The sequence below is a fragment of the Tursiops truncatus genome, chromosome 8, assembly GCF_011762595.2.
Source record: "Tursiops truncatus isolate mTurTru1 chromosome 8, mTurTru1.mat.Y, whole genome shotgun sequence".
NCBI lineage: Eukaryota > Metazoa > Chordata > Mammalia > Artiodactyla > Delphinidae > Tursiops > Tursiops truncatus.
This window is the reverse complement of record NC_047041.1, coordinates 41,248,598-41,268,604: the sequence shown is the minus strand read 5'-3', so window position 1 is coordinate 41,268,604 and position 20,007 is coordinate 41,248,598.

The following is a 20,007-nucleotide window of genomic DNA, read 5'->3' as shown; positions in this document are numbered from 1 at the left end:
GATACAAAACTTCATTTTGGTATCTCTTGTAGATGCAGATGCTAGCAAGAATTCTCCCACTTAATTAAAAAAGGAGGAAATAAGAATGAAATAAAATAATCGTGCCAAATAGTTTCTCATCAACCTTACTTGACATCAACCCTACTCAATGGATTAACATTAAAACAATGTGTCAATCAGATGGAGGCTTGATGAGACTTTTAAGCTGCTTCCGAGACCACATGTTGGCAGGGCCTCTTACAGGCACCATTCAAGGGATCCGATTTGATTACTGGATTTTTCTGGAAAGCATATATCTCTATCTTTATTGTTACAATAGTTACATCAGACTATCTAAGCCTCCTGCCATTAAACATTCAAACCCTGAAATTAACTCCCTTTGTTGATTTCACGCTTAACCAATAACCTTCCGATAATTTGGCTTTCTGAGTAGCTTGCTTATGGTGATTGAAGGTAAAGCTCAGTCTGGTGCTATTATCTATTCTCTTGAGCAGTTATAACTTTCACTGTAATTTAAGAGTCTGGTATTCTGATTGATGCATCAGTCTTCTGAGAGCTTTATTATCAAAAGCTGCTGTCCCACAGGGAGACCACCTCTGGAACACTGTGACAGGAACAGCTTTTGAATATGAAAACCTAAGTTCCAAAACTTGTACAGTAGGGAGTTCCTTGAAGAACTACAAGGAGCACTGTGGAGTTAAGGGTTCCACCACTGAGAGTTACCTGAGAGAGACTTGGAAACAAAAGCTCTTGCTCACCTGACAACAGAAGCAGGTTTGTAGGCTTACCAAAATGTAGATAACGGAGTCTTATCAATGTCTCCTGGGCACTCTTCTGTGTATCATCCTCTTCAATACTGTGGGCAATGTAAATAATTACTGGAACTTTTTTTATTCCTGAAATTTCCTGATTTCTTAAAATCTACTAGTGACTTTCCTTTACCTTACTAGACTTTCCAACAACTTTCATTAGCTAATTTTTACTTGAAATGCCTTGTGAATTCTCTTCTTTTTTTAATTGAAATAACATTGATTTATAACATTATATAAGTTCCAGGTATACATTATATTTCAACTTCTCTATACACTACAGTATTCTCATACCAAAAGTTTAGTTTCCATCCATCACTAAGAGTGGACCAACCCCCTTTATCCTTTCCGCATCCCCTTCCCCTCTGGTAACCATTACTCTGTACCTATTTGTTCATTTTTGTTTTGTTTGGTTTGCTCACTTAGTGTTTCTTTGATTTATATTCCATTTATGGGTAAAATTTTGAAAGAAAAAAAGTAGAACCATTGCATAGTTAGCTGTTAACTTTCTTGTATTTGCTGTATGTAAGCAGTGGGGAAGCCAGCAAGAAACAAGTTAATTGTTTCTCCCAAATACTAAAAAAAACCTCAGGAACTGGAGAGCCCACTTATTTCTCAATGTGATGGAATATAATGAGATCATAAATAGGAGAATAGATTGAAAATTTGCATAAAGAGTTGTTAGAAACCAGATCCCCTCTCCCACCCGAGTAAAGAATAGAGTTTATTTCCTCCAAGATCTCTGGCTACTCCTGACTCCTATGAAAGAAACTGGAGGGTTCCTATCAAGAAAAATTACTCACTCTTACATTTAGAAGTGATTCAACAAAGATCCAGTTCTCCACCCATGTATTCACTGGGAGGCCTATGAATCAAGAAGATCTTTCAAAGCATAGAGATCTTACAATAAACTTATTTTAAAGCAATTCATTTTTAATTTAAAATAGGTATGTTGCCTAAATAGCTCAGGAAAGTATCTAACATAAAAGACAGACTGAAACCAAAAGGAAAATAAGTAAGAAACAGAAAATATACACAGTAGGAGATAACTTTAAAAATTATTCTATATATTTTCAGAAAGATATATATAAAGTAAAAAGAATATACTATTTATTAAAGAGGAACACAGCATAAAAAGGGAGCTCTTGAATTAAGAATTATGAGTGTAATCTAAAATGGTCAGTAGAGGACTGGAAGATAAACTTGAAGAAAACTCCTGAAAATCAGAAGATAATAAAAAGAGATGGAAGCCAGATGAGAAAATTAACGATTCAACTTGGCCATCTAAGTTATATAAGAATTCCAGAAAGAGAGAGGTAGATATAAGAAAATTTCCTGTAACTGGGACATGTTTTTCAGAATGAAAGGAGCACAAAATACCCAACATAATAAATGAAAACAACACACAAAGATTCTCAACCGGATACACCATTGTGAAATTTCAGAATACAACTGACAAAGAGAAGATTCTAAAGATTCCTGAGACATATATATATATATATATACACACACACACACACACACACACACACACACATATATATTATCAGCAACATATCAGAAATTATGATGCCATTGGATTTTTCAACCCCAACAACATTGGAAGCTGAAAGACACTTAAGTATTGTCTTCAAACTTCTGAGGAAAATTTATTTCAAAACTCTGAAATTCTATACCCAGCCAAATGATTAATCAAGTATATACGCAGAATTACAGCATTATCAGATTTAAATGTTTTCATCTCCTGTGTGTCCTTTGACATAAAACCACTAAAGGTTGTACTTCACTAACACAAACAGAAAACTAAGGAGGAAAGAGGGAAAAATAGCTACTTAAAGTAGAAGAAAATAAAGAGAATTTCCAAGATAGCAAGAATGAGAAGTTCCAAGACAACAGACATGAATAATTCCCAACCAATGAATAACAATTAATACAGGAAAATGGCAGACTCCAGAAGTGATATCTGCAAGAAAAAAATAAAACTGATATGTTATTACATCTGATCATACAGAGAGAAGTTTTATATTTCTGTCAGAGAACTTCAAAGACTAGGCTCATGAAAAGTTAATAAAACAAACAAACAAGACAAGTAGCTCCAAGAAAAATATATGAATAAGAACGAGAGAATAATCATAGTAAATTATGCAGTTTAACAATAAATATTTTAACTATAATAAACACAGAATACTGAGGATTCAAATTTATGATATAAATATGTTGATATAATTGATGGAAGGTGAAGTATTTCTGATTGTTGAGTGAAAGACAAGAAAGATAAATCCAAATATATTATAAGGAGTCAATAGAATACACCTAGAATCAGAAAAAAATAAAGTCAAGGTATAAGATATAGTAAGTTAGATAGGTTACATGGAGGTAACTATGAAGAAAAATATAATAATTGAAAGTTGTCTCAGGGAAATTGAATAAGGGGGTGGGGAAAGCAAATCTTTTTTAAAAATTTTAGTTCATATATTACTATTTGAAATTTCCAGTTATGCACAGGTATTGAATTGATAGAAATAAATATTTAATTAAAAGGAAATAAAACACAGTTGAGAAAACAGAAAAAAAATATTTAATTTCCCATTCATTGATAACCACTCTAAAGTATTTTGGTATGAATTCTTTCAGTCAATTTTGTTCTACGTATAAATGCTAACATATATTTTGACAAAGTGATAACAGTATGCAAATTTTTCCAATTAGCAAAATATGAACATATTCCATACCAAACAAATTTCTTCTACATTTGCAGTGAGTGCACATCATTCCATTTTAGGAATACACCAGAATTTATTTAACCAACCTCTATATTTGGAAATTTGGGTATCAGTATACTTTATATATTAAAAGAATAAGATTCCTCCCCCCTTCTCCAACCAATTTCTCTCCCATTTGGAGGTGATATCAACCCTGTTGAAAACATGTGAAGAAAATATTCACTGGTTTTTGGTATACATTAACAAATTCTCCTCCTCAAAGTCATTAACAATTTCAAGTTTTATCAGCAACATGTAAAAGTAAGTTTCTCCACTTCACAAGCAACCATAGTGTTTATAAAATAATTACATAAAATTTTCTAAATAGAAATTTCTCAATGAAAATCTTAAAATTACTTATTTGCTTATAAATATACCTTAGCACCAAATGCTAGGAATGAAAATATTTACTTGTTTCAGACTTTGTCCAACCATTAAGGGACAACGGTTCATTTCAAAATTTTCAAGCAATTTACATTTAAAAAGTATACTTATAAGTGTCATCATGATCCTCACTATAATTTAGATTGCTTTTAAGTCAATTTGTTATTGATTCAACCAGAAAGTCAACTATATCCTGCAGTTCTTCTTCAGTTCTCAAATTATTGACCCAGTAAAATCAATTTGTAATCAGACAAATTTTTAAAAGTGCTTTCTCTCCATAAATATAATGGTAGCTTTTGAACTGTTGTGAGTTCTCCCAGACTTCATGGTTATCTGGGCCTTACACTGTTTTTATCTACAGCAATTATATTTTATTGATGTATATCTTGTGTTTGACAAAAGACTTGAAAGAATTAACTAGAACACTCCAACCCTGCACTCGGTTTGATAGTTCAGTACTAGGTAAGAGCCATATGAAACTGTCATTTTTAAAGTCAAAATTAAATAATAGCAATTCCATACAATTCAATCTAATAGTTCAGTGGCCTTTTATGTACCCTAGAAAAGAAATGAGTGTTTATGAAGTATTAGGACTGCCTAGGCCCTGCCACATAGATTTTAAATATTCTGTTGAGATGTATACTCTTTATAAGGAAGCAACAGCCAAACTGACCTAATCATAGAGGATTAGATAAGTTATTTATTTACAGATTGATACAAATACTGCACTGCTTCCCTCCTCCAAGTTAGGAAAGTAGTCAAACCCAACATTGTGTCATGAAGAGAAATATTGGAGTAGAAGTCAGGGGACCCGAATTGCATTCCAGGCTTTTTCATTTCCTGCCTGTGTGAGTTTGAGCCAGGCACCACTGCTTAGTCATTCTTTGGGTCTCAGTAACAATTTTGGTATTAGCTTCCCAGGGAGGCCTTCCCTGAGTATCACTAAAATTGAGGTCTCCATAGCACCCTCTGCTTTCCCTTTTGTAAAAGCATTTATTGCACTAAAAATCATTTATTTAATGTCAGTGTTTCTCTCTAAAGGCGCATGAGGGCCAGGAGATGCTTGTCTTGTTTTTTCCTTTATCCCTGGTACCTAACACAATGCCTGACACACAGTAAATGAACTATGTGCGTTTGTTCAATGAATAAGTGAATGAAATGAACTTAATAATTCAAAGTCTCAGTTTCATCACTTATAAAGGGCAAATAATAGTGCCTGTCCTGCCACTCCCAGGGTTGCTATGGTGTTGAGACAAGGTTATTGGGTAGACTCAAGTGAGACAGAGGGTACACATTTCACCTCTCCACTATGAGACCTCTCCCAAAATCCAAGAGGGTTAGTGTGTGTGAAAGTGTGTCATAAGCTTCAGAGCTCTCTCCAGGCAGAAATGGCTATTAGCTTTCATATAAGTAAAGATATTATCATATCCACAATATAAAGGTTTCATTAAGGTGTCCTTCCACTGGGCTTCTCATGACTACCTACACATATTTGCTTTTTCCCAATTCATTACATGTACCATTTCACCCCAATCTCCTAACCTCTACCCATGTTGACTATTTGTTTTCACTCATTGGGAACACATCCAAATCATAAAGATCCTATATCAAGTAGAATTCAGAGAGAAAAACAGAAGCCATTCTAAGTATTCCAAGTAGAAGGGGTTTAATACAGAATTAGAGGCTTATTCGTCCATTGGAAGGGTTGAGAACAAAGGCTAGAAGAGTAGCTACCAAAGATCCTTGATGCTTGCAACAACAAAGTGGGCAATTCTCAAAAATTTCCCTGCAAGGTTTTGCAAACATCAAGAGTCTCCAGGAAGCAGCCACCAAGGGTCCCAGGGTCCCACAACACCAGTGATACACAGGATCTTAGCAAACAAGCTGCTGAAAAACTCATGCAGCTGCTCACAAGTCTGCCTATAATTTCTCCAGGAAATAATGGCTTCTCCTAATGCAACTTTAAATCCCATGAAGACAGAAATAAAACTGCTGCAATTAGATCAATTAGGAAAGAGGAGTCACTCTCATTTCTACCTCTTGTTTCCCATTTCCTCATATTTTGGCAGTGGAAGAAATGGTTTCAAACATAAGTCACTGAATATAAACAGCATATTAGATAACACTACAGTTCTGCAAGGTGTTGTCACACCACCTGAGCTGTAACTGTGTCTTCAGAAGTTGCTGTGGGTTAAGAGGGTACATATAAGTCCTGTGACTCCTGTAGGCATGAATCCAATACCTTTTTACATCTCTTATATCAACTTTATTTGGAATGCTATAACATAGTGAATAAAATATGGAGGGTTTTCTATCCCTCCCCAGAAGCATGTGTGTTTTGCTTCTGTCCTTCCACCAATGGCTTTGGGGATGAAAGGATGTGTCATTCTAAATTTCCCCCCTCCCCCACCCCAACCAAGGGTCCTAAGGCTGTTTCTTAGGAGTAAAGAGTCAGGGAAGCAGATGTTGTTTCCTACCTGTCTCCCCAGGTCAGCTGATCACTTCCAATACATCTGCATCTCCAAGGTGGGGCCTCTTTCTGGTATTTAGGGGAGTGATTTTTATGTTTTATTCACTGCTGTATTTCTAGCACCTAGGAGTCTGTCCGGCTGGTGCATGGTGATACTTGATTGTGGTAATTGGATAGACACATATTAAATAAGAAAGAAAGCCATTAACTCAAATGATACAATTTAAATCCAAAAAATTACCTAAAATGTTTAGACAATCTCGTAATTTTCTCTCTTTTAATAAGATGTTCTTATGATCTTTCCTCACATATAAATGTTCTTACCAGCCTATTCAAAATATATTGTTCCTTTAGGGACACACTTAAGTTGAAAGCATTCACTGATGGCTCAGACCATGTACTGTCATTGTTGTTTTCATCAGAAATACAAAATTAGAGACTTATTCACCATGGCAGAACTTGGATATTTGTTCTAAGGCAGATCTGGATTTAGATCTTCTATGTGCTAGTTATGTGACTGTGGCTAAATCAACCTTTTTTACCCTGTTTTCCTATCTGTGTGATTAGGGTAACTACAATATCTACCAGTGTAACTATGATAGCTACCTTAGAAATTGTGCATATGTATACATACATGTGTGCACGTGTATAAGAACTCATACAGTATTTATCAGTAATTAATAATAAGCAATAATTTTTATTTATCATGCTTTTATTTTTCATTGTTTCATGTGATCATATCCTATCACTGTGACCAAACTGTAAACTCTCTAGGATCAAAAGGATGGTTTTGAGATTTGAATCCCCTTTGTAGGAAAATAATATGCACTAGGGTCATAATTCCTTTACAAGTGAATCATATTGAATATGGAAATGTTAACATAGAGGGCAAAAGTATTTCCTTTTGTATTTTTTTCTCCATTTCTATTCCATAGAGTTCCCCCCGACCCTTTTCCCATTTTTTATTACATCACCCATTACCTGGATTAGAATCTGGTTGAGAAACATTTGTTTTATCTTAGCAGAAACAGAACTAGCCCCCAGGGAATCAAATTCCTTCCATTCCACACTCTCTTCTTTAGTCCCCTCTATACACAAGACACAGTGCAGGACACAAGCATGGTCCAGACACGTTCCCTGCACTTAAAAACCTTGGACATTGGGAATCATCAGAAGCTTGGGTCTGAGACAACCTGACTTTGCCTGGAAGAACAGGAAATCTAAATTGTAACAAAGAGCTGATACCGGGTACCCCCCTAAAACAACATTTCATTGTTCTTTCTTCTTGCCTTTTGTAAATAATGACAATATCATACATTGACATGGTGATTCCAGTAACTGAAGGCATATTTGCATGTTTTACCTCATTTTATCTTTGCTTCATCCCTGTTGGGTGGAACAAATACTGTATTTTAATTTAACGAATGGAAAAACCAAGGCTTAGAAAGGTTACGTTTCTTTAAATGAATCAAACATGTTATTATTTGTATGACCTGGAGACTTATTTAAAGTCTTCTGACTACTTAATTTACGTTCTTTTCCCAGAAATGCGATAATAAGAAATTATTTCAAACCCTGGATTATAGAAGGAAGAAAAGGGAGTGTGCAAATAAGTGGTAAGTGTGGGTATCAAGAGATACAGTGCTACCAGTGACCATGACCTCCCTGGGGGAGGGTCTGGTGTAATAAAATGAATACAAGAACTAATGTTAGAAGACCACTTATTATCTATTTCGCTTCAGATAAGAAAGTAAACTCTCCTGACCACCACACACTTATTAGGCTGGCCAAAATCTAGAACACTGACAACATCAAATGCTAGCAAGGATGTAGAGCAACGGGAACTCTCATACATTGTTGGTACGAATGCAAAATGGTGTAGTCACTTTGGAACACAGTTTGGCTGTTTCTTGCAAAACTAAACATATGTTTGCTATATGATACAGCAATCAGGCCCCTTGGTATTTACCCAAGGGAGTTAAAAATATATGTCTGCATGAAAACCTGCACATGGATGTTTATAGCAGCTTTATTCATCATTGCCAAAACCTGGAAGCAACAAAGATGCTCTTCAGTAGGTGAATGTATAAAAAATTGTAGTGCATCCAGAAAAAGGAATATTATTAAGCACTAAAAAAAGTGAGCTATCAAGCTACGAAAGACATGAAAGCACTTTAAATGCCTATTATTTTTTTAAATGCCTATTATTTTTTTAAATGCCTATTATTAAGTGAAAGAACCCCATCTGAAATGACTACATACTGTATGATTCCAACCGTATGACATTAATGAAAAGGCAAAACTATGGAGACAATAAAAAGATCATAGATACAGAGAACAGACTGGTGGTGGTTTGTTGTTGTTACTGTTGTTTTTCACAACTGCACCCATCTCGGAATTGCCCTTGGCTGATGGGGGCTACCTAGCCCAGAGTTGTTTAAGAGGTTCCATTCTGCTTCTTCCAGGGAATCAATCAATTCTCCAAGGAGCCCTGATTTCTTATAATGGAGAATTGTATTTAAAAACCAAATTCTGAGTATTGGGAGTGCTCATTTCTACGGAGGAATGACTGCTTCTAGGTTCTCTCAGTGGACAGAGCTAGGAACTATGTGTATGGATAATAACTCATGCATACATGTATACATATCTATATTCATTTATGACTCTATCTTATACATATTTTTAAAAATACCCATGTACTTTACTGATAACTCCAACCCAGCACACCACAAGGTTCATTCTCACCTTCAACTCTATCATGATTTGTAATTTATTTCTCAGACAGTTAAGAAAGATATCTCTTATTATCTATAGTATATTTACTTTTCTGTTCAACCCTAGTATACATATAATTTCAGAGTTGCTAATGCATACCCCTCTGAGAAATGAATTTACTAACTAGAGTACAGCATTTGTGGACAGTGTTTTTTTTTTGTCTTTAACCTTCAGTTTCCAGTCAAAGCACTGTTTCCAAAGTTGTTTAGGTTGGCTCCTTTGTTTCTGACTTTCTTCAGTTGGTTATGTTAGTCACTTGTAACAGAGTTAGAATCTTTTGTCATAGTCTGCATTTAATTTTAGGTTCCTCTCCACAATCTGGTAAATAGTTTAAAATTTTCATACAGTAAACTTCACTCAATGTGACACATAGTTCTATAGGCTTAACCAACGCAATGAGCTGTGTACCATTACCACAGTTCCATATAGAACAGCTCCATTATCCTGCAGATTCCCACACACATCCTCTTTATAGTCAACTCCTATTCCCAAGCCCAACCCCAGGCAATCATTGATCTACATTTCACCTCTATAGTTTTTCTTTTCTGTAGAATGTCATATAAAAGAAACCACACAGTATGTAGCGTTTCGTGTTTAGCTTCTTTCACTTATCATAATGATTTCTGATATATATCAGTAGTTACTTTGTTTTTATTGTGGAGTAGTATTGAAATTATACAATTTGTTTGGACATTTACATATTGGTGGACATTTGGACTGCTTTCCATTTTTACTACCATAAAGTTGTTATGCACATTCATGTACAGGTCTTTGTGTGGACATATGTTGTCATTGCTCTTGAATAAATTATTAGGAGTGAGATTGCTGAATCATGTGGTAGGTAAATCTTTCATTTCTCAGCCAGTTTTCCAAAGTGGCTGTACTATTTTGCATTTTTAATAAATCTTTTAAAAATTTTATTCAATTTATGTAAAATTTAAAAATTTATCCTTATCTCCCCCCTCACCACCTACCTCTGGCAACTACCAATCTGTTTTTTATACCTGTGAGTTTGGTTTTTGTTTTGTTTTGTTTAGTTTAGATTCTACATAAAAGAGAGATCATACAGTATTTTTTTTGCCTTATTTCACTTAACATAATGCCTTCAAAGTCCATCCACGTTATTGCAGATGGCAAGATTTCATTCTTTTTTATGGCTGAATAATATTCGCTTGTATATATACCACTATTTCTTTATCCATTCATCCATTTATACACCATTAGGTTGTTTCCATATCTTGGCTATTGTAAACAATGTTGTAACAATGAGGGTGGGAATATATTTTTAAATTAGTGTTTCTTTTTCTTTAGATAAATATCCAAAAACGGAATAGTTGGAATATATGGTAGTTCTATTTTTAATTTTTTGAGAAAACTTCATACTGCTTTTCATATTGGTTGCACCAATTTAAATTCCCACCAACAGTATATGAAGTTTCCCTTTCCTCCACATCCTTGCCAACACTCATTATTTCTTGTCTTTTAGATAACGGCCATTCTAATAGGTATGATGTGATATCTCATCGTGGTTTTGATTTGTATTTCCCTGATAATTAATGATGCTGATAATTTTTCATGTACCTGTTGTTCATCTGTATGTCTTCTTTGGAAATATGTCTATTTAGATCTTCTACCTATTTTCAAATTGGATTGTTTGTTTGTTCTATTGAGTTGTATGAGTTCTTTATATATTTCAGATATTATCCTCTTGTCAGATATATGATTTGCAAATATTTTCTCCCACTTAGTAGGTTGACTTTTCATTGTGGTCATGGTTTCCTTTGCTGTGCAAAGGAAAAAATATATCTATCTCTAGATATAGATAGATAGATAAAAGATATCTATCTGTCAAGCGGCTTTAATGAGACTCTCTGGATTACATATCACTTCCTGCAAACCACAGGAATCAAATGGAGTACAAACTGGAAGCTGTGTTTTTTAACAAGTTTAATTCTGTTTCATTATCCTGTGAAGAGTGAGATACAAAAGGTCAATAATCCTTCTGATGTTATTAGTAAATGTGGCAATGTGGAAACACCAACGTCATGCTTTAAGCAGATAGAAGGTCCAAGTGTGTGTGTATGTGTGTGTGTGTGTGTGTGAGAGAGAGAGAGAGACAGAGAGACAGAGAGACAGAGAGACAGAGAAAGAAAGAGAGAGAGAGAGAGAGAGAAAGGAAGTCTGGAAAATGACAAGCATAGAAATTCTTTTTTCTTAGTAAACACCTGGTGAAGGGCAATTTAACCTCCTGATATGAATTCTATAACTTATCACTTCTTCTGGACTCTCTCTCTACTAATTGACCCATTTTCTTCTGTATATTCAAATTCTTTTCCTGTAGCATATAAACAATAATCATCTCTTTTCTTTTAAAGACAAATTAAGGTCTGCCATTGACCTCATAACTCATATCTCCCTTTTTTCAGAAGTACTTTTCTGGGAAGAGTATTTTCTCTTTCCATGTGAAGAAAAAAATTAGTGGTTCTTAGGAATTGGTTGGGGGAGCAAGGGATGAATAGGCAGAGGACAGAGGATTTTTAGGGCAGTGAAAATATTCTGTATATTTTTACCATGGAAACATGCCACTGTACATTTGTCCAAACCCATAGAATACACAACATCAAAAATAGACCCTAATGTAGATTATGGATTTTGGGTGATTATGGTTTGTCAGTGCTGTGGATCTGTTTTGTCCTCTCAACTGCGAAGAGTATGATGACAATAAATGCATGCATTACACCTCACAGGCTTGTTATAGTGATCCAATGGTATAGTGTGTGTTAAAAGTACATAAATATAAGCTAATGGATTTGATATCTCTAAACACGTTAGCCATTGTCATTATGACTTGGCATAGCTTGGGCCTGATACCATAAATGTTATGAAAGTAGAGCTAAGGCTCAGATACTGCCTCTTGCTGCCAGTGCAAACCCAGTTCCAAGGTCAGAACATAAAAATAGTGGGAGAAAAAAAAACCCAGAACAATATAACAGCAGCAAAACCAAAATTGTGTCAGACTGACCTGGAATAGAATTCTGGTTCAGGGATATGTGAGACAGGTGTTCTAGAGAAAGTTCTTTAACTTCTTTCAAAGTTTTAGTATCTTTAAAGATGGAGATAAGACATCCTGTTTTAGTATTCTTGACAGAACTTAGTGAGAAACATAAATGAAATTTTTAATGTTGTGCCACATATAGATATTTGAAATATATTACTTTATTATTCCAGTCTAAATTGGGAGACTGGGATTGACAAATATACACTACTGTATGTAAAATAGATAACTAATTCCTGTTTCTTTTCATTTATATATTTGTCAAACCTTATTTTAATATCTGCTACTTGCCAGATTTCATGCAAAACACAGGGGACACTGGCCTTTTCTCTCCTCTGCCCCTTACTTTAGAAATGATCATTCCAAAGGCTAAGAGCCGTTATCAATGTCCTGCTTCCATAAAGGAAGATGATCCAACTCCTCACACCCTCTCCCCCTCAGAAAGAGCTATTGGTTAGCAAGTCCAAATACAAATAAAGTCTACTGTGATTTAGCAGAAGAAACACTATAACTGAAGTAAGAGGAGAAGAGAAGTAGGTATAACCAGCATTGATTGGGTCAGCGATGAGAAGAAGAAGTAACCAAGTATTAGGCAGAACCTGAATATGCCCAGCCCTGAAAGAGGTGAGGATCAGAAGAGATCTGAGTATGGAGTAAATAATATTTTTTCTTTGTTGATCCTTTCATTCAATAAATATGTATTGAGTGCCTATTATTTGCCATTATTTACCTCAATGTGCTGAATCTAAGACACCCTTACTGCAACCAGATGGTGATACCTCAGAATTTAGGATTTATTACAAGCTATGGTTTAAACGTATAAAAGATTTCAGATGCCATTACCAATCCCCAAAGTCATTTAGTCACTAGTATGGGCTATAATGGATTATTGATCTCATAGACTATTAAGGCTCCCAAACATCTATCATAGGCTATTGGGTTAATCTGGTGACTGAACGTGCATACTTATTTGCCTATTGTCTGTCTTCATTCTCATGTATAATTCCTCCTTCTGGAGTTAATGGGAGTTATGTGCCTGCTTTCAAGGGTGAAAAGACACTTTTTTTTTTTTAGGTTTCATGCTTCATATCCCAGTGAAATAATAGCTCAGAGAATGAAGCCTCTGAATGTTTCGAGTTGAATCTTTCAAATGTCATATTCATTTATGTGTCCATCATCATTAAAATTGTTCAGAAGTAAGGTCCTGGCAAATTTCATTTTAATTTAGATTCTTTGTGAAGCTGAAGTACACACACATATTAGCTCTTGCATCCTCAGTGGTTTCATGTTTTTGTTTTGCATTTGGGTAGGAGTGTGTGTGAGTGTGTGTGTGTGAGAGAGAGAGACAGAGAGTCAGAGACAGAGAGACAGAGAAGGCAAGAGTACCATGCAGCTTTCTGTCAACATTCTAAAATTAAATAACCTTAGCTGAGAGCCCACTCATGATTTGCCAAGAGAAGAAACTGCCTGAAAAAGTGTAATCCCCTTAAAAATAAACTACATAATGAAAATACTTGCATAGTTGTCACCATAAAACAGCAAATACATATCTTTATTTGCATGAAAGAGATATTTCAATAAAGAGCAAAACAATGTCACAGTGAACATATCTTTTCTGTACAGAAAGTCAATCAAGTGGCAAATTCACTGTAGTCAAGTTGTTGACTTAAATAAGCGTGATTACTCGTTGGGAATGTATATAGGTATTTCTCTCAGAAATGCTTTGTGCAATATCCCAGAAGCTCAGGAAAATTATATGAAACTAATTATAAGGGTTGCTTCCTGCCAGCATCACTCCAGGCGAGGCAATATAAAGGAGGCTCAGAGATACTCCACACAGAATCAAAACCATGCAATTGTGCGTCCAGATTTAATTTAATTTTTCATTTGCTTGATGAAGAACCTGAGACCAGAGAGGTCATAGGACTTGCTCAAGCTCTTCTAAAAATAGGCAAATCATGGGTAAGAACGCATTTCCCTGTTTCTCAAAACTTTTTCTGTTCCCTCTCACGTCTCTCATACATGATGGTCTGAAGGAAAATTATAACAAGTAGTTTCAGAGTCTCTAGACAAAAAACTGCCTATTGCTTCAATCCATGTCTGTTGACTGAATAGGCATCCATGCCTGCCTATGGCTTCATCCATGTGTATTCTCCACTTTTAAAATTGTACATATCATTATCATATGCTATTTTAAACTAAGGATACCACTGTAGATACGATGTCTATTGAGGTTTAATAATCAGACATAATTGCAGTCTTTCATTTATTAAATCTATACTAGAGCTTAGCGAACATCTAGAATATTCTGTAAGAATTGTTGCAGTACTCATTTCAGGTATAAATGAGTAAGCATACACTAAAGATACTCCATGATAGAGAACACAACACCATTTCACTGATGGCCTTAAAAACCCTGTTTGCTTCTCAGGACTTATCAAATCTTTCTCACCTTCCCAGGTCCAGCTTAAGATTCATCTTATCCATAGAGTCTTTTGGGACTTCTTCCCACCCTGATCTGCTATCTCTGCATTACATCTGTGCCTACAGCCTTTGGGCGTAGTGTGCATTTTATGGTTTTTCAGTTTTTCATAGAGGCTACCTATGCCTTTCAGGCTAGTTTAATCAGGAAGAAGAAATGTTCTCTGGAATTCAGGGTCTGTAATCATCACCAGCTCTATGACATCACAGGAAAAGGGCCAGCATATGAATTAGGTTTGTGAGCACACCATTGGGATGAACACAATAGACACTCTCATTGACTATCTTTATGAATCCAGACATTCTACTTGTTTTGACCAAAGCCCATGTTCTGGCTGCAGACTAATAAGCCATGATTTTTACCACCCAAGCATGGGTTTAATTACTTGAGCGTGCAAGAGAGGAGAAATTAGCTTAGAAAAGCAAAAATGTAATCATATTAACAATGCCTTGCATTTTCACATCAGTAGTCACTCTAGAGTTTAGCAATCACATACATTTTTCACATTTACATATCACAATTAATCTTTGCTATAGTTTATCGAATAGGTAGTATAAAATAATAGATAAGATTGTGAGTTCCTAGTCAGATAGACCTTTGTTTTAATCTAACATCCTTTATGATTTTAGTTTCCTCAGCTCTAAAGTTGGGATAATAATGTCCTTAGTTTTATTGTAAATGTTAATGGAGATAATGCATATAAAGCAACTAACTCCTTGCAGAGAAAAAGTGATCAGTAGATCTTAATTATTAATATTATTGTTTTTCTTTATAATTATTGAATTATTATTATTGCAAAAGAATTACGTCCATGCCATTCCCCCTTATTCATAAAGTTCCTGGCTTAGTGTCTGTACTAACCAATTCCCCCAGTTATCTTGGGTGACTGTAATATCCACACACACCTCACGGTCTGTTGACCTCCTTATGCCCTAAAGCCTTCTCCTCCACTCACCTCAGCCTCCCACTCATACAGGCATAGTTGTTCCTTTCCATTATCCAAGTTTCTCTGTCCCAAAACCACTAATTCAAGCCTCCTTCTTTCTGGCCATGGTCTCCTTGTCTTGCTTGTTTAAAGTCATGTGGATCATTACATCAGCACTTCCTTTTATTTATACATTTGCCTACATATTTTATCTCTCCTGCCTCCTTTTATTCCAAGTTTAGAATTCATGGTCTTCACCCTCAAACTCTCTTGCCAAACTTAAGCTTTCCTTCCCGTCTATTTTTTTAAATAAAACCCATGTAGAAAATCCCATCCTGGGACTTCCCTGGTGGTGCAGTGGTTAAGAATCTGCCTGCTAATGCAGGGGACACAGGTTTGATCCCTGGTCTGGGAAGATCCCACATGCCACGAAGCAACTAAGCCCGTGCGCCACAACTACTGAGCCTGCGCTCTAGAGCATGTGTGCCACAACTACTGAAGCCTGTGCGCTCTAGGGCCCGTGTGCCACAACTACTGAGTCTGCATGCTGCAACTACTGAAGCCCGCATGCCTAGAGCCTGTGCTCCTCAACAAGAGAAACCACCGCAATGAGAAGCCCACACACTGCAACGAAGAGCAGTCCCCACTCGCTGCAACTAGAGAAACCTGCGCAGCAATGAAGACCCAATGCAGCCAAGAAAAAAAACAAAAAATTAAAGAAAATTCCATCCCTGTTTATACCTGTTTTATCATTCCTTTACCTAGAAGGTCAAAAGTTGTTTTGAGAAAATTACTTAACAGGGTACAATGAAACTGCTTTAAATTTATGATAATAACCTCAGTAGGTCTTCTGAACACCTAAATAATTCTACTGTGTTTCTCTAGGTAATGCTTCACCTACTTTCTGCAAGAACTATTTCAGACTTCCTCATTTGTCTTCAAACCTCTGAATATCTCAGTTCTTCCCTTACTTTAGTCGGTAGCCTTATCTCTTAAATTACACTATTGTTTCTCTCTCATATGTGTGTGTGTGTGTGTGTGTGTGCATACACACACACACACACACATACACACACACAGAGAGAGACTCAGACACACACACATACAAACACAAACCTGAAATGTTCATAACCTTCAGGCTTTGGCCCTAGATTCTTCTTTCCCTACATTTCCTTCCTTCTGAATACCACACAATGGGTTTTCCCAAGATGGTCTCACCTATGCCTAAAGCATCAGTTACTATCCATATATCATGGAGTTTCTAATTTATATCCAGTTCAGATCTTTCTTTTGAGTTCCAAATCTATATTCTAACTTGACTGCCTTGGCATCTCCACTTGAATGCCTCAGTGGCATCTGAAACCCAACATGCTGAGGACTGAATTCACCTTCCCCTTCAAACCAATTCTCATTATTTTCTGTCTCAGCAAATGTCAGAACCATCTATCCATCCCAATGCCCAAGTCAGGAATCTATAAATTATTCTTTAATCCCCCTTCTCCTTCAACAAGTCTCATTGATATTATCTTAAATCTCTAAAATCTGTTTATTTTTCCTCCATCTTCAATAACACCACCACTACCTCTGTCAACTCCTGTCTACACTGCCATCCTCTCTCACTGTAACTCTTTACAGGTCATATACCTACTCATTGTTCATTATCTAGCCCAGACGCCACATTTACTTAAAACATAAATCTGATCGTGTTGTTCTTATGTTTAAAATCTTTCCAAGATCTCACAACCCTGTTAGAATAAAGACAAAGTTCCTGAACATACATTGAACTACCATAGAATCAGGCCCCTGCTTACCCCTCCAGCCTCATCATAGCTAATCTACCTCCTCATTCACTATGCTTTCTAGGCTACAATTTCCATGAAGGAACTGCCATGCTATTTCATCCACCATCTTTTTCTCAGTAAGTATAAAAAGGCCTGGTACCTGGATAGTGCCAAATAAACAATGGTCAAGTGATTAATTAATAGCTAAGTGACTTGACCAAGATTTTTAGTACAATGGAAAGAAAAGACCAAATTAAAAACCCAGAAAAAATTTCTAGCAAAGCTCAGACTAGTCTCATCATTAACATATTAGTGATGAATTGAGTTGAATATAGGCCAGGAAAAAGGAAGGGGAATGAATGGTATCTTTTCTGCAAGGTGCATGTCCACAATCCCTTTGATCATTAAGATAATTAACCCTGACTAATTGGTTGTTCTAAAATATCACCAAAAAAGGAGGAAGAGAAGGAGGAAGAGGAGGAGGAGGAGAAGGCAAAGAAACTGAAGAAAAAGAAAGAAAAGTGAGAGAAGTAGAGAAGGAAGAGCGGAAGAAAACAAGCGGAGGAAGAAAACAGCCGTGGTTGTGTAGAATTCATATCCCACATATCATTATAAGTTGTTCATTAGAAATGTAAGATAACTGTACAGCAGAGAGGTTTAAGAAAAGCAAAACTGAAACCATTTTGTCTTCATTTTCCTCCTTAAAATATTTCTCTTTCATTTTACCTTTACTGGGTAAATGGGTCTTGAAAATCATCATTTTTAGCACTGCAAACTAAACAAGCTCTTGGCATTTCGCATACAAAAGAGGTGCCATAATTTCATGCCTTTGCAAACACACACTGTGAGCAATCAAGGGAAAAGGAAAATTAAAAACTAATTCTGCTGTTTATTCTCCTCATTTATTTTATCAGTCATCTCCGTCTTACACTGAATAACAATCAACAGGATTTGACAGACACACCTAGGGGAGGCTAGACATCTTCTCTCAAAATCTCCAGAAAGCTGGAAAGGAAAGTCAAATAACAATGCTTTGGGGAGGCATCTCTAATTATGCAAATAAAAGTATCAGCATCAACATTTCCAGGCAGTGTAAAACTTCTGAAATCAGAAGTTACAATGGGATATCAATAATGTAAAACCTGGAGTTTCTCTATCACAGACTCAAATATTTGACAGCCCAAAACCATAACAACAACAAAAAAAAATCCAGAAAAATACAGATTCAGAAGAATTGCAACCAATGACTAACCTTTATCTGTACCTGCATCCTGATTCTTCCTTCTTGAATTTTGGTAGTTTGGAGTTCACCTTGAGGCCCACGATGATCTCTTTAGTATAAATTCCATTTATACCTCAGCAGCATCATGGAAATGATTCATAATGCATAAAACCAAATTATCCATCAGAGAAAAGTGTGTCATTTCTGCAACTCTCCTCAAGAATTTGGGTAGGAGCTGTACAGGATGGGAGTCATTTACTTTATCCTTAAACATCAACATTACAAGTAATAGGGGAGCCTAACTTTACTTAAAACACCAAGAAAATGTGCAACACTACAAAAGAATGCTACTGAACCTCAATATGGATCTCAATCACAGAAACGTTACCGTTAATATTTGTATCTGTCAGTAATAATAATTAATAAATGTTTCACTGCTCTCTTTAGTCCTAAATAAATTTCAGTCAAGCAGCCAATCAGTAAGTATTTATTGAGGATTGGTTGTAAGTCGGTTTCCCTGGAAACAAACTCTGTGTTGGATATTTGCCTGCAGGAGTTTATTGAAGATCGGCACCTGCAGGGGAGTAAAGGACACAGGATTGGACAGAGTTAGAAGCTAAATTGCCATGAAGTCACAGCCAAGGCCTTAGCTAATCATAGGTTCTACAGGTAGCTCTGAAAGTGGATGGACCTTCACCCTTAAGAGATACCTTCAGGCGGAAGCAAGGGAACTGGCCCTTTTGGACCTCCACTGCCCCAGATTGACCAGTTATTGAATCAGGCTCTCTTTATGGAAGGAATCTCTGAAAAAGTGACTCATTTAGTGGTGTTGATGGTCGGGGTGACATAGCACAGCATGTACTAAAAAACATATTTTGTTTCTGGCCCATGAACCCTCTGGCATTAGCAAATTATAGAGAACACATAATTTGCATCTAGCAAACCCCTACTTTACTTTGTGTCCTAGCCCAAATATTTATGAGGTCTGTGCAGATTTTCCAGAGCAGAGATAATTGTTCCCTCCTCTTTGTTCTCTCATCAACATGCTCATAGATTTGTGGTACTTCTTATCAAACTGAATCATATGTCATTAATTCCCAGTCTTTGTTCCACACCCAGCTATGTGTTCCTTGAGGGTGGATTGCAATTTACATGTCATTCTCCAAACTAAAATCTCCCAACCACCACCCCCATCTAAGCAACCATAGTCCATTTGTTATTCTCAATCACATCAAGCTTTCAGTATTCATCCTGACTCATAATTTTTAGGTTTATTTGTTTACTTGCTTACTGTCAAACAATTGGTGAAGCCATTGTTTTATGATCACATGGAAATAAAAGT